At 46.0% G+C, this 14,587-nt stretch overlaps 1 protein-coding gene across 4 annotated transcripts in view; it reads left to right on the top strand.

Annotated features, from left to right (window-relative positions):
• TMEM19 (transmembrane protein 19) overlaps window positions 1-14,587 on the top strand; it is a 37,608-nt gene that overhangs the window by 4,054 nt on the left and 18,967 nt on the right. For 2 of the 4 annotated variants that reach the window (XM_056574119.1, XM_056574118.1), the window contains exon 1: window positions 8,827-9,040. The exons of the other annotated variants lie outside the window; for them this stretch is intronic. The gene's annotated coding sequence lies outside the window, so the exon portion shown is untranslated. Of the gene's footprint in view, window positions 1-8,826; window positions 9,041-14,587 lie in introns of those variants that run through there. 4 annotated transcript variants of the gene reach the window in all.

Here is a 14,587-nt window from a genome sequence, read left to right as displayed (position 1 = left end):
GGTCTCTGGTGACCCTGAAAAAAGGGTGAATGGGGCTGTCTGAGACAGCCCCATTCACCCTTACCCAGCAGGAGTTTTTTTATCGCGATAGACCGATCAATCACGGACCTGCTGGGCGGTGATCAGGACAGCTATCTGAGTGGAGATCGGCACCAGCGGGGGTCTCCTACCTTGCCCTAGTCCGGCGGGGGTCCCCTCAGGATCGGTGGCAGTGACAGGAGCAGCAGGATCGGTGGCGGCAGCATTAGCGGTCCCAGCGGCAGGATACAGCAGGATGTGAGGCCTGTTCACCTCCTGCTGTTGCTTAGCAACAACTCTCAGCATGCAAAGCCAAAGGGCATGCTGGAGTTCCAACTACAACTCCCAGCATGCCCTTTGGTAGTCTGTGCAAACTCCCAACATGCACTGACTACCAAAGGATATGCTGGGAGTTGTAGCAGTGTGCCTCCAGCTGTTGCAAAACTACAACTCTCAGCATGCCCTTCGGCTGTCAGTGCATGCTGATTGTTGCAGTTTTGCAACAGCTGGAGACACATTGGTTGTGAAACAGAGTTTGTTACCTAACTCAGTGTTTTGCAACCAGTGTGCCTCCAGCTGTTGCAAAAATACAACTCCCAGCATGCACTGAGAGACTGTACATGCTGGGAGTTCTAGTTTTGCAACAGCTGGAGGCATGCTGGTTGCGAAACACTGAGTTAAGTAAAAAAAACTCTCAGTTGTTTGCAACCAATGTGCCTCCAGCTGTTGCATAACTACAACTCTCAGCATGTATGGTCTGTCAGTGCATGCTGGGAGTTGTAGTTTTGCAACAGCTGGAGGTTACAGGGTACATTCACACGGGCGGGTTTACGAGTTCTGCTGCAAGTTTGAGATGCGGCAAATTTTCTGCCACAGCTCAAACTCCCAGCAAGAAACTCACTGTAAACCTCCACCCATGTAAATGTACCCTAAAAACACTACACTACACAAAATAAAAGGTAAAACACTAAATACCTCTACACAGTCCCCCCATAATAAGAAAAAAAAAAGTCTTGTACGTTTCCAAAACGGAGCCTCCAGCTGTTGAAAAACAAAAACTCACAGTATTGCCGGACAGCCACTGACTTTCCAGGCATGCTGGGAGTTTTGCTACAGCTGGAGACACCCTGTTTGGGAAACACTGCCATACGGTATTTTTGTGGCGCATTCAAATCCCCAATTTAGGCCTCAAATGTGCATGGTGCTCTCTCGCTTCGGAGCCCTATTGTATTTCAAGGAAACAGTTTAGGGCCACATATGGGGTATCTCCGTACTCGGGAGAAATTGTGTTACAAATTTTGGGGGCTTTTTCTCCTTTTACCCCTTATGAAAAGGTAAACTTGGGGTCTACACCAGCATGTTAGTGCAAGAAAAAAAAAAATTTTACACTAACGTGCTGGTGTTGCCCCATACTTTTACTTTTCACAAGCGGTAAAAGGGAAAAAAGACCCTCAAAATTTGTAATGCAATTTCTCCTGAGTACATAACTACCCCATATGTGGGCGTTAAGTGCTCTGCGGGCACACAACATGGCTCAGAAGTGAGAGCATGCCATGTACATTTGAGGTCTAAATTGGTGTCTTGCACAGGGGTGGCTGATTTTACAGCGGTTCTGACATAAACGCAAAATAATAAATACCCACATGTGACCCCATTTTGGAAACTACACCCCTCACGGAATGTAACAAGGGGTAAAGTGAGCCTTAACACCCCACAGGTGTTTGACAAATTTTCGTTAAAGTTGGATGTGAAAATGAAAAATACTTTTTTTTTTCACTAAAATCTGGTGTTACCCTACATTTTTCATTTTCACAAGGGAGAATAGGAAAAAAGCCCCCCAAAATGTGTAGCCCCATTTCTTCTGAGTAAGAACATACCCCATATGTGGATGTAAAGTGCTCTGCGGGCGAACTACAATGCTCAGAAGAGAAGGAGCGCCATTGGGATTTTGGCAAGAGAAGGTGTCTGAAATTGAAGGCCACGTGTGTTTACAAAGCCCCCATAGTGGCAGAACAGTGGACCCCCCACATGTGACCCCATTTTGGAAACTACACCCCTCACATAATGTAATAAGGGGTACAGTGAGCATTTACGCCTCACAGGTGTCTGACAGATTTTTGGAACAGGGGTCCGTGAAAATGAAAAATTTTATTTTTCATTTGCACAGCCCTCTGTTCCAAAGATCTGTCAAGCACCAGTGAGGTGTAAATGCTCACTGCACCCCTTATTAAATTCTGTGAGGGTTGTAGTTTCCAAAATGGGGTCACATGTGGGGGGTCCACTGTTCTGGCACCACAGGGGGTTTTGTAAACACACATGGCCTCCCACTTCTATTCCAACCAAATTCTCTCACCAAAATCTCAATGGCACTCCTCCTCTTCTGAGCATTGTAGTTTGCCCGCAGAGCACTTTATATCCACATATGGGGTATTTCCATTGTCAGAAGAAATGGGATTTCAAATTGTCAGGGTCTGGACTAGCGGCTGGTGAAGACGCTGGAGGTGGATCCTCTGTGCCAGAGAGGCGATGACGCGGGCCGTACTGGGGAATCGGTTCTAAGCAGCTACTGGTGTTCACCAGAGCCCGCCGCAAAGCAGGATGGACTTGCTGCGGCAGTAACTACCAGGTCGTGTTCCCCAATAGCGACTCGACCTCTCTGGCAGCTGAGACTGGCGCGATACACAAGGACTAGACAGAGGCGAGGTCAGACGTAGCAGAAGGTCAGGGCAGGCAGCGAGGTTCGTAGTCAGGGGCAACAGTAGAAGGTCTAGGTACACAGGCTTGGAACACACTATAACGCTTTCTCAGGGCACAAGGCAACAAGATCCGGCAAGGAGAGGAAGGGGAAGTGGGTTTTTATATGTTAGGGAGTGATTGGGCCAGGCACCAATAAGTGGTGCACTGGCCCTTTAAATTTTAGCAAGCCGGCACGCGCGCGCCCTAGGGAGTGGGGCCGCGCGCCGGGAGGAAGCAGACGGGGGCGAGAGGTGAGTGACATGGGGCGCGATCCGAGGGCGGGCACGAGCCATGCCCCGGATCGCGTCCCCTCCGGGGACTAGGGAGCAGCGCTCGCGGTCAGCAATGCCGACCGGAGCGCTGCAGACAGAAGCACGCCGTGAGCGCTCTGAGGAGGCAGCGGGACCCAGAGCGCTCGGCGTGACACAAATTTTGGGAAGCTTTTCCTCCAATTACCCCTTGTGAAAATAAAAAATTTGGGGTAACACCAGCATTTTAGTAAAAAAAATCAAATTTTTCATTTTCACGTCCAACTTTGGCAGAAATTTGTCAAGCACCTGTGGAGTGTTAAGGCTCATTGTACCCCTTGGTACGTTCCTTGAGGGGTGTAGTTTCCAAAATAGTGTGCCATGTGTTTTTTTTTTTTTTGCTGTTCTGGCACCATAGGGGCTTCCTAAATGCGACATGCCCCCCCAAAAACATTTTCAGCTAAATTTGCTTTCCAAAAGACAAATGGGACTTCTTCACTTCTCAGCATTGTTGTGCGCAGCAGAGCATTTGACGTCCACACATGGGGTATTTCCATACTCAAGAGATGGGGTTACAAATTCTGGGGGGCATTTTCTCCTAAAACCCCTTGTAAAAATGAAAAATTTGGGGGAAAACCAGCATTTTAGTGAAAAAAATGAATTCATTAATTTACACATGAGATTTTAACGAAAAGTCGTCAAGCACCTGTGGGGTATTAAGGCTCGGCGGACCCCTTGTTACGTTCCTTGGGGGGGTGTAGTTTCCAAAATAGTATGCCATATAGGGGTTTTTCTGCTGTTCTGGCACCATAGGGGCTTCCTAAATGTGACATGCCCCCAAAAACCATTTCAGAAAAACTCACTCTCCAAAATCCCATTGTCTCCTTCCCGTCTGAGCCTTGTAGTGCACCCACAGAGCACTTGACATCCACATATGAGGTATTTCCTTACTCAAGAGAAATTGGGTTACAAATTTTGTTTTTCTTTTCTCCTTTTACTCCTTGTAAAATTAAAAAAATTGTGTCTACAAGAACATGCGAGTGTAAAAAAATGAAGATTTTGAATTTTCTCCTTTACCTTGCTGCTATTCCTGTGAAACACCTAAAGGGTTAACACACTTTCTGAATGTCATTTTGAATACTTTGAGGAGTCCAATTTTTATAATGGGGTCATTTATGGGGTATTTCTAATATGAAGGCCCTTCAAATCCACTTCAAAACTGAACTGGTCCCTGAAAAATTCAGTTTTTGAAAATTTTGTGGAAAATTGTTGCTGAACTTTGAAGCCCTCTGATGTCTTCCAAAAGTAAAAACATGTCAACTTTATGATGCAAATATAAAGTAGACATATTGTATTAGTGAATCAATATATAATTTATTTGGAATGTCTATTTTCCTTACAAGCAGAGAGCTTCAAAGTTAGAAAAAAGCAAATTTTTCTACATTTTCATGAAATTTTGGGATTTTTCACCAAGAAAGGATGCAAGTAACGATGAAAATTTACCACTGTGTTTTAAAGTAGAATATGTCACGAAAAAACAATCTCTGAATCAGAATAATCGGTTAAAGCATCCCAGAGTTATTAATGCATAAAGTGACAGTGGTAAGAATTGAAAAAAAAGGGTCTGAGTCCTTAAAGGGGTACTACCGTGCTGACAACTTAGGGGATAAGTTGCCTGATCGCGCGGGGTCCCGCCGCTGGGGACCCCCGCGATCTCGCACGCCTTACCCCACTCTCATCAGGCCCCGGAGGGAACATCTGCTCCGGGTCTGTTGACGGGGTCGGTGATCGTGATGTCACTTCTCCGTTCCTGTGTGACGTCACTCTCCGCCCCTCAATGCAAGTCTATGGCAGGGGGTGAGACAGCCGTCTCGCCCCTGCCATAGACTTACATTAAGGGGCGGGGCGTGACGCCACATGGGGCGGAGCCGTGACGTCACGATACTTCGGCCACGTGATCGGCACTCATCAAACCCGGAGCAATGTTCGCTCCAGAGCCTGATGAGGGCGGGGTGCTGCATGCGAGATCGCGGGGGTCCCCAGCGGCGGGACCCCGCGCAAGCAGGCAACTTATCCCCTATGCTTTAGATAGGGGATAAATTGTCAGCACGGTAGTACCCCTTTTAAAGGGGTTCTCCGGTGCTTAGAAATCTCATCCCCCAATGCAAGCCTATGGGAGGGGGCGTGATAGCTGTCACGCCCCCTCCCGTAGGCTTGCATTGAGGGGCGGAGCGTGACGTCACACGGGGGCGGAGGCGTGACGTCACACGCCGCCGGCCATGTGGTCGCCGGTATTCAGACCCGGAGCGAACACGTTCCGGGGACTGATTGCAAACGGGGTGCCGCGTGCAAGATCACGGGGGTCTCCAGCGGTGGGACTCCCGCGAACAGGCATCTTATCCCCTATCCTTTGGATAGGGGATAAGATGTCTAAGCACCGGAGAACCCCTTTAAGGTGAAAAAGGGCTCAGTCCTTAAGAGGTTAAGGTAGGGTGAATCTCTATATACAGATTGGGGTACTAGGGCACAGGTCACACTAATGACCACCAAGAGTGGGTTGTGCACTAATAAGCAGCATATATATTTATCAATCATGCCGCTGAAAATTATATACTATAAATTCATATATGGGGTCAGTATATAGTATAAATTCATATATGGGGTCAGTGTATAGTATTAATTCATATATGGGGTTAGTACAGTGGTCCCGCAACATACTATGGTAATCCGTTCCAAATGAACCATCGTTTGTTGAAACCATCGTATGTTGAGGGATCCGTGCAATGGAAAGTATAGGAAGTTGTACTCACGTGTCCCCGCCGCTCTGGACCCGTCACCACTGGTGACTGTTGCCCTGGATGTTGCGCTTCATCGCTGTCGCCACGTCCCCAGGGTGTCCCCGCGCTCCGGAACGTCTCTGCTGCCTGGGTACGTCGCTCTCACGTCGCCGTCATCACTACACATGCTGCTCCTATTGGATGATGGGACGGCGTGCGCTGCGACGTGATGATGAATATGGAGAGCGCCGGCGATACAGGGGATCTTGAAGAGGACGCTCCGGAGGCCCACGGACAGGTAGGAGACCATCACCGGATGGTCCCGACATACGATGGCCCCGACATACAATGCGATGGCCCCGACATACAAAAGCATTGTATGTTGATGCTGCCTTCAACATGCGATGGCCTCTGAGAGGCCATCGCATGTTGAAATTATCGTATGTCGGGGCCATCGTAGGTCGGGGGGGTCTCTGTATATAGTATAAATTCATATATGGGGTTAATATATAGTATTAATTCCTATATGGGGGTCAGTATATAGTATAAATTCATATATGGGGTTAGTATATAGTATTAATTCCTATATGGGGGTCAGTATATAGTATAAATTCATATATGGGGTTAGTATATAGTATTAATTCCTATATGGGAGTCAGTATATAGTATAAATTCATTTGTGGGGACCAGTAAATAGTAAATTTATATGTGGGGACAGTATGTAGTAATAACTCATATGTGAAGGTATTAAAAGATTTATTTAACCTCTTAAGGACGCAGGGCGTGACTGTACGCCTTGCCCCGGTATTTAAAACGGGGTCACGCCGTGACCCCGCATCATACCGGGTCGGTCCCAGCTGCTAATGATAGCCGGGACCCTGGGCTAATAGCGCGCGGCACCAATCATTGTGCCACGCGCTATTAACCCTTCAGATGCAGCGATCAAAGTTGATCGCCGCATCTAAAATGAAAGTAAACGCTTCCCGGCAGCTCAGTCAGGCTGATAGGGACTATCGCGATAAAATGGTGATGTCCCGATCAGCTAGGACGCAAGCGGAGGCCCCCTTAGCTTGCTCCATTGCGTCCGATCGGCGTTTGATTGCTCCAAGCCTGAGCTACAGGCTTGAGCAATCGAGCCCCTAGAACGCTGATCCATGCAAAGCTATGGCTTTGCAGGGATCAGGGTAAAAGATCAGTGTGTGCAGTGTTATAGGTCCCTATGGGAGCTATTACACTGCAAAAAAAAAGTGAAAAATAAGTTACTAAAGGTAATTTAAAGGGGTACTCCGTTGCTTAGACATCTTATCCCCTAACCAAAGGATAGGAGATAAGATGCCTGATCACGGGAATCCCACCGCTGAGGACCCCCAGGATCTAGCACGTGGCACCCCGTTTGTAATCAGTCCCCAGAGCGTGTTCGCTCCGGGTCTGATTACTGGCGACCACACGGCTGGCAGCGTGTGACGTCACGTCACGTCTCCGACCCCGTGTAACGTCACGCTCTGCCCCTCAATGCAAGCCTACGGGAGGGGGCGTGACAGCTATCATGCCCCCTCCTATAGGCTTGCATTGAGGGGCGGAGCGTGATGTCACACGGGGGCGGAGACGTGACGTCACACGCTGCCGGCCGTGTGGTCGCCAGTAATCAGACCCGGAGCGAACACGCTCTGGGGACTGATTACAAACGGGGTGCCACGTGCAATATCACGGGGGTCCCCAGCGGTGGGACTCCCGCGATCAGGCATCTTATCCCCTATCCTTTAGATAGGGGATAAGATGTCTAAGCACCGGAGTACCCCTTTAACCCCTTCCTTAATAAAAGTTTGAATCACCCCCCTTTTCCCATAAAAAAAAACTGTAAATAAAAATAAACATATGTGGTATCGCCGCGTGCGTAAATGTCCGAACTATAAAAATATATTGTTAATTAAACCGCACGGTCTAAAAAAAATTCCAAAGTCCAAAATAGTATATTTTTGGTCACTTTTTATATCATGAAAAAATGAATAAAAAGCGATCAAAAAGTCCGATCAATACAAAAATGGTACTGATAACAACTTCGAATTACGGCGCAAAAAATTAGCCCTCATACCAGCTAATTTTCTAAGTTCTAGGGGTCAGAATATGAGCATTTTTAACGTATAAATTTTCCTGCATGTAGTTATGATTTTTTTCACTAGTATGACAAAATCAAACCTATATAAGTAGGCTATCATTTTAACCGTATGGACCTACAGAATAAAGAGAAGGTGTCATTTTTACCGAAAAATGTACTGTATAGAAACGGAAGCCCCCAAAAGTTACAAAATTACATTTTTTCTTCAATTTTGTAGCACAATGAATTTTTTGCCGTGGATTTTTGGGTAAAATAACTAATGTCACTGCAAAATAGAATTGGTGGCGCAAAAAATAAGCCATAATATGGAATTTTATGTGCAAAATTGAAAGCATGATTTTTAGAAGGTGATGAGGAAAAAATGAAAATGCAAAAAAGGAAAAAACGCTGAGTCCTTAAGGGGTTAAAATTATATATTTTTTTAAAATAAGGAAAAATACTTTTTATTGTATGTGGGCAGTATGTAAGTTGTCAATCCACACCTGCCCCCAGCTGTGGACCTCACTGCCAGACTGCGGAGGCTGAGGGGTTAATTTGCTGACGGTGGCCTTGTACGTGACGGGGCTTCCTTCACGCATATATAATTAATTATGCAAATTTCTATAGCCAGTATTCTTTTGCAAGAAAGGTGGTAATCCTGGCCACGCTGAATATCTTTTTAACAGTATTTTTTAATATACTCAAGGTGAACAAAGTGTGATGTGACTGTCCCTTCAGAAGTTCCAATAAACACTAAAATGGTATATTTATTTAGTTTGTGTCACAGAAGATGTCCATTGTTTGTATGCTGAGGGGAAGGCTGCTATTAGTACAGAGGTTATAGCAGTACTGTATAGCTCCAGCCCCTGTCCGCCTTTCTGATCCCAGGGATTTGTAACAACTGAGCGCCACCACAGCGCCCACAGTCTCTGCACGTCAGCCCCCTCTATGCCCCGGAGCGGAAGTGTCGTGCCTGTACTGCCAGCTATGGCCACTAGGTGCCCGGAAGTGAGCGCTGAACCGGTGTGATAGCGGCTGAGGCAGCGAGGACTGTCCCGGGCTCCGTGTATCTGACAGGGTTAAATCCAAGAGCAGGGATGGCTGCCGGCACCGGGGCCTGGAAATCTCCTCAGCGAGGACTGTGGGGCAGAGGCACGCCGCGTCTGGTGAGTGACCGAGCAGGTGAAGGGTCCACTAGTCACATGATAGGTGAGGGGAGACATCACCGGACATGGTATGAGTGGTGGCCATGTACAGTTGGTCTGAGAGGTCTGTCAGTAACACTTCATTATAAAGCTATGCATGTCAGTCGAGTTTGCTTATTCATCTTCAGGGTCTAGTCACACATACAGTATCCTGCACAGATTTGAAGCTGCAGATCTCAAGTTGTGTTCAGTCATTTAGTTTACATCTGAAATCTGCAGCTTTAAAGGGTTACTCCACTCCCCAGCGTCCAGAACTCAATGTTCCAAATGCTGTGTGCGGGCTGCCGCGTTCACGCCCGCCACCTCTATGAAAGTCTATATGAAGGGGGTGCGGCGGTTGCCACGCCCCCTCACATAGAATTGCATTGAGGGGGCGAGTCGTGACGTCACATGACAGGGCACAACGTCACAAGGGGGCGGGTGTGAACACGGAAGCCCGCACTGAGCGTTCGGAACTCAATGTTCCGGACGCTGGGTAGCGGAGTAACCCTTTAAATCTGCACATTAAACTTTCTGGACGCAGGGCGTAGCAGTACCAGGATCAGCCCCGGCAGCCATCAATGGCCGGGACCCGTGTCTAATGCCAGACATCACCAATCGCGGTGATGCCCGGCATTAACCCCTTAGGCGGCAATCAACTTGGGGAAAAAAAAAAAGTATTCAAGGCAGCTCAGTCGGGGTAATTGGGATCAATGCGGTGTCCCAATCAGCTTACAGGATAACGGAATGGCGTTAATTGCATATTTTTGGTCATTTTGTATACCCTACAACTAATAAAAAGTGATCAAAAAGTCCCATCAACACAAAAATGATACCGATAAAAGTACAGACCACTGCGCAAAAAATGAGCCCTCATATAGCCCCGTATGCAGAAAAATAAGTTATAGGGGTCAGAAGATGACTATTTGAAACCTACTACGGTAATTTTGGTGCAGTCATAAAATAAACCTGCATAAGTTTAGTATCCTTTTAACCGTATGGACCTACAAAATACATTTTTACAGAAAAGTGCACTGTGTAGAAACGGAAGCCGCTAAAAATTACAAAATGGTTGTGTTTTTTTTTTTTTTTTCTCCTACAAATTTTTTTGGGAGTTTTGCCATAGATTTTGTGGTGAAATGACTGATGTCATTACAAATTAAAATTGGTAGCGCATAAACCAAGCCCTCATATGGGTCTGTAGGTGGAAAACTGAAAGCTTTATGATCTTTAGAAAAAAAAAACCTTGAGTCCTTTAAAGGTTAGCTCCCACCATCATGTTTTTTTTTTTTGTTTTTTTTTTCTTCTCTCTGTCCCTGCCTATTGCCCTTCTATCCCTAACACCCTCCCTGCCTTTATTTTTTTTTATATTTAAAAAATGGCATTTAGTCTGCCTGGTAGTGTGCTCACTACCAGGCAGACTTCCCCAGCAGGCACCATGTCACTGATGCTTGCTGGGGGCCAACTTCCGCCCTTAGTTCTCCTAACAGGGTGCCTCCAGCTGTTTCACCACTACAACTCCCAGCATGCCCTGATATCTACTGGCTGTCAGGGCATGCTGGGAGTTGTAGTGGGGAAACAACTGGAGGCACACCGTGATGGCCGCACATCCCGCTCCCCGCCACGCAGCCTGCAATATATATATATATATATATATATATATATATATATATATATATAATCTCTAAGTTTTCCTGGAATACCCCTTTAACCCCTATCCAAAGAATAGGGAATACGTTTTAGATCGCGGGGGGCTCCAAGCGCTGGGCCCCCCGCAATCTCCTGTTTTGGAGCCCTGGCTCTCCTTCACAGCGGCGCATCACGATCCCCGCCCCCTCTATATAGCTCTATGGGAGAGCTGAAGATTGCCGAACGGGGGTCGTGATGCGCTGCTGTGAAGGAGAACCGGGGCTCCAAACAGTAGATTGTGGGGGCCCTAGTGCTTGAACCCCCCGCGATCTAAAACTTATTTCCTATCCTTTGAATGGGGATAAGGTTTTTTTTTTTTTTTTTTTTTTTTGCATGATGCTTCTTCCTTAAATATGTGCAGGATACTGTACATGTGAATACACCCTCCAGGAGTATTCCCATCTCCCCTATTGGCAGGTGGTGGTCTGACCACTGGGACAGCCACGGATCTTGAGAAAAAAGGAGTGTGCCACTCATTCTCTAGGGGGGTTCTGAACACTGCCTAGAGCTGAGGATGCCGATGCTAATTTTCATCCAGAAAATGACAGGTCTGTAGTGGCACTGAGTAGACTTCCATGCAAAGGTCAGAACAATAATGGAATTATTACCCAGAATGCAACGTGTTTCACGGCTGACGGCAACTTCATCATATAGATGCATCCTTGTCAATACATATAGCAAGGCGTTAAGCCATGAAGGACCAAGTTATAGTAAACAGCCAAAAACAATATACAGTGGTCCCTCAACATATGATATTAATTGGTTCCAGGAGAACCATCATATGTTGAAACCATCATATGTCGAGTACATATGTCTATGTAAAAATGGTAATTGGTTCTGGGGCCTTGGAACCATTGTATGTTGAATACATATCTCTATGGGAAATTGGTTCTGGGATGACCATTGTGTATGGGGAGTGTTTAACAAACCAGGGTGCCTCCAGCTGTTGCACAACTACAACTCCCAGCATGCATGTACAGCCATTGACTGTCTGGGCATGCTGGGAGTTATAGTTTTGCAACAGCTGGAGGCACACTGATAGGGAAACATTGATGTATGGGATGTATAGTGTGTATATGTATTGCATGTGATGTGTGACATCGCATACAGTACTGTACAGTTCTTTAAATACCTTCAGGGGGGACAGAATGTCCTCCATTACGATCCTGCCGACTACAGCTCTATAGGAAAGGAAGGGGAGGGCAGCCAGAAGCTCATTGGATGCCTGCAGCAAGATGCTGCAGGCTATTGGCTATGGCTGCACTGGGGGGCGGGGCTTACACGGAGCTCACAGTGGAAGCCTGTATGAGATAGCAGGACAGCATGTGAGTAACAGGAGGCAGAACGGGGCACACGGGGCACATTAAACAACTATCTGTCAGTTGCTGAAGTTGTCAGCGCTCTCAGATAGCTGTTTGTACAATGGCCCCGACACACAGCAGCATCATATTTCGATGCTGCCTTCAACATACGATGGGCTCTGATAGGCCATCATATGTTGAAATGATCATATGTCGGGGCCATCATAAGTCGGGGGATCACTGTACAATGATCCATCAACTTACAATGGCCTCAGCATACAATAGTTTCAACATACAATGGTCTTTTCTGGACCACTGTAAATTGAAACCAGACTCAACATACAATGTACAGACAGTCCAGATCTGTGAAACGTGTCACTGACTGGAAAAATTGACCAGTCAAAATATTTTCAATAGTTGAGACATGCAGGAATAAAGCTTGACACTTAGGCTGCTTTCACACCATAAAAATACTTCAAATACTACCGTTATAAACGCCCGTCATAAAAATCTTGAAAATCGGCCATTAAATGGCCATTAGAAAATCCCATTATAGTCTATGGCATTTTTCTAATAGCTGTTTTAACCCGTTATCGCCCTTTATTCCCTTTATTAAAAACGGCCGTTATTTTCTGATGGGCGAATGAACAGGAGAAATAGTGCATGCTCAAAATAATGGTTATTAATAACGGGTGATAACGGGTTAAAACAGCTATTAGAAAAATCCCATAGACTATAATGGGATTTTCTAATGGCCGATTTTCAAGATTTTTATGACAGGCGTTTATAACGGAAGTATTATTATAGTGTGAAAGCAGCCTGGAAATAAATACTCGTTAGGTTTTGTATAAGCCTAATAAATATGTATTTAAATGGGCACTGTCATGAAATAAAAAAAATTGATATGCTGTAGTACTTAAGTACTACAACATATCTCTAATATACTTTAATTAAAAAAAGTGATTTTAAAACAGTTTAAAATCACTTTTAAATTCGGCCACTAGGGGTCGCCCTCCTAGTGGCCGAATGCATTTGGCAGTGACGTCACTAGTGAATTTCGACTCATTGAAGCCTGTCAATGAGTCGGAATTCACTCACTGCGGTGCTCGCTCCCACCTGTCAATCAAACAGGCGGGAGCGAGCGCTGAGAACAGAAGAAGCGGGCATTGGCTCCCCTGCTCCCTGGCCTTGCACGCCGGCCCCGCCTCCCGGCATCCCGTCGCTGCTGTCCTGCCTGTCGCAGCACTGTCCTGGTATGTCTGGGGGGTGGGGGGGTGTTCGGGTAGCGGGGTTCAGGGGAGGGGTTCGGGTTGCGCCGCGGCCATGTATTGTTTTTTACACAGGGTGCCTCCAATTTTTCCCCACTACAACTCCCAGCATAGATGTCAGGGCAAGCTGGGAGTTGTAGTGGTGAAACAGCTGGAGGCACCCTGTGTAGATGAACTAAGGGCGGAAGTCAGCCCCAGCAGGCATCAGTGTCGTCACGCCAGGCAGACAAAACTGCATTTTTTATATAGTAAAAATAGTATAAAAATAAATAAATTAGGCAGGGAGGAGGTTAGGGATAGATGGGAAATAGGCAGGGATGGTGGGAGCTACCCTTTAATGTGTGTTTGTTTATGTCATTAGACTTAGGATATATATGTGATTTTATGCACTTTATACATGTTGTATATATCGGTACTTTTTGGTATATATTGTTTTTGCCTGTTCACACGTTCACTACTACCTGGTCCTTCATGGGTTAACTCGTTGCTATATATGTGTTGATCGTCTTGTATCTGATATGCCTGATGAAGTGGCTGTTAGCTGTGAAATGCTTTGCATTCTAGAAATATATCCATTGTTTTTCTGACCTTTTCGTCAAGTCAACTAAGTCCTGTCATTTTCTAGAGGAAAATGTATTTATTTGCTGTCTGAGGACGGAAGGCTGCAGGGGGGGGGGTGCTTTTCCAGTGTTGTGCTTGGCTAGCACAACCTCTTTTTAAGCCAGGGTGCCTCCAGCTGTTGCAAAACTACAACTCCCAGCATGCCCGGACAGCCTTTGGCTGTCCGGGCATGCTGGGAGTTGTAGTTTTGCAACAACTGGAGGCACCCTGGTTGGGTAACACTGTGGTAAGCACTAAATCACATTAGGCAGTTACCTGTACTGATAATACTTCACCATGGAGTGCCCTTCACTTTTTCTAGTACTGAGGATGGGGATATCCATTTAAAGGAAGTGCCTTTACCAATGTTAAACTTCTGATACAGAGTTGTAGGGGGTAGTGTCTCCAGGGAAGGCATAACTTTCTTCATGTGTATACCTACAAACGCCAAAGGCGTACCACAATGTAACCCCAACACCAAATAAATACAAATCAGTATATTAAAATATATATATATATATTTATTGATAAAGACATAAAAATGTACATGGTAGATGGAATAAAAAATAAATATATATCAATGTATGCTTAAAAAAAGTACATACATGGTAAATATAATGTAGTAGGATGCAGGGGAAAACAGAGATCCTGATATATTCCTAGTGTGAAGC

Source organism: Hyla sarda, chromosome 4 (assembly GCF_029499605.1).
Source record: "Hyla sarda isolate aHylSar1 chromosome 4, aHylSar1.hap1, whole genome shotgun sequence".
Classification (NCBI taxonomy): domain Eukaryota; kingdom Metazoa; phylum Chordata; class Amphibia; order Anura; family Hylidae; genus Hyla; species Hyla sarda.
This window is presented reverse-complemented; position numbering and strand designations above follow the sequence as displayed.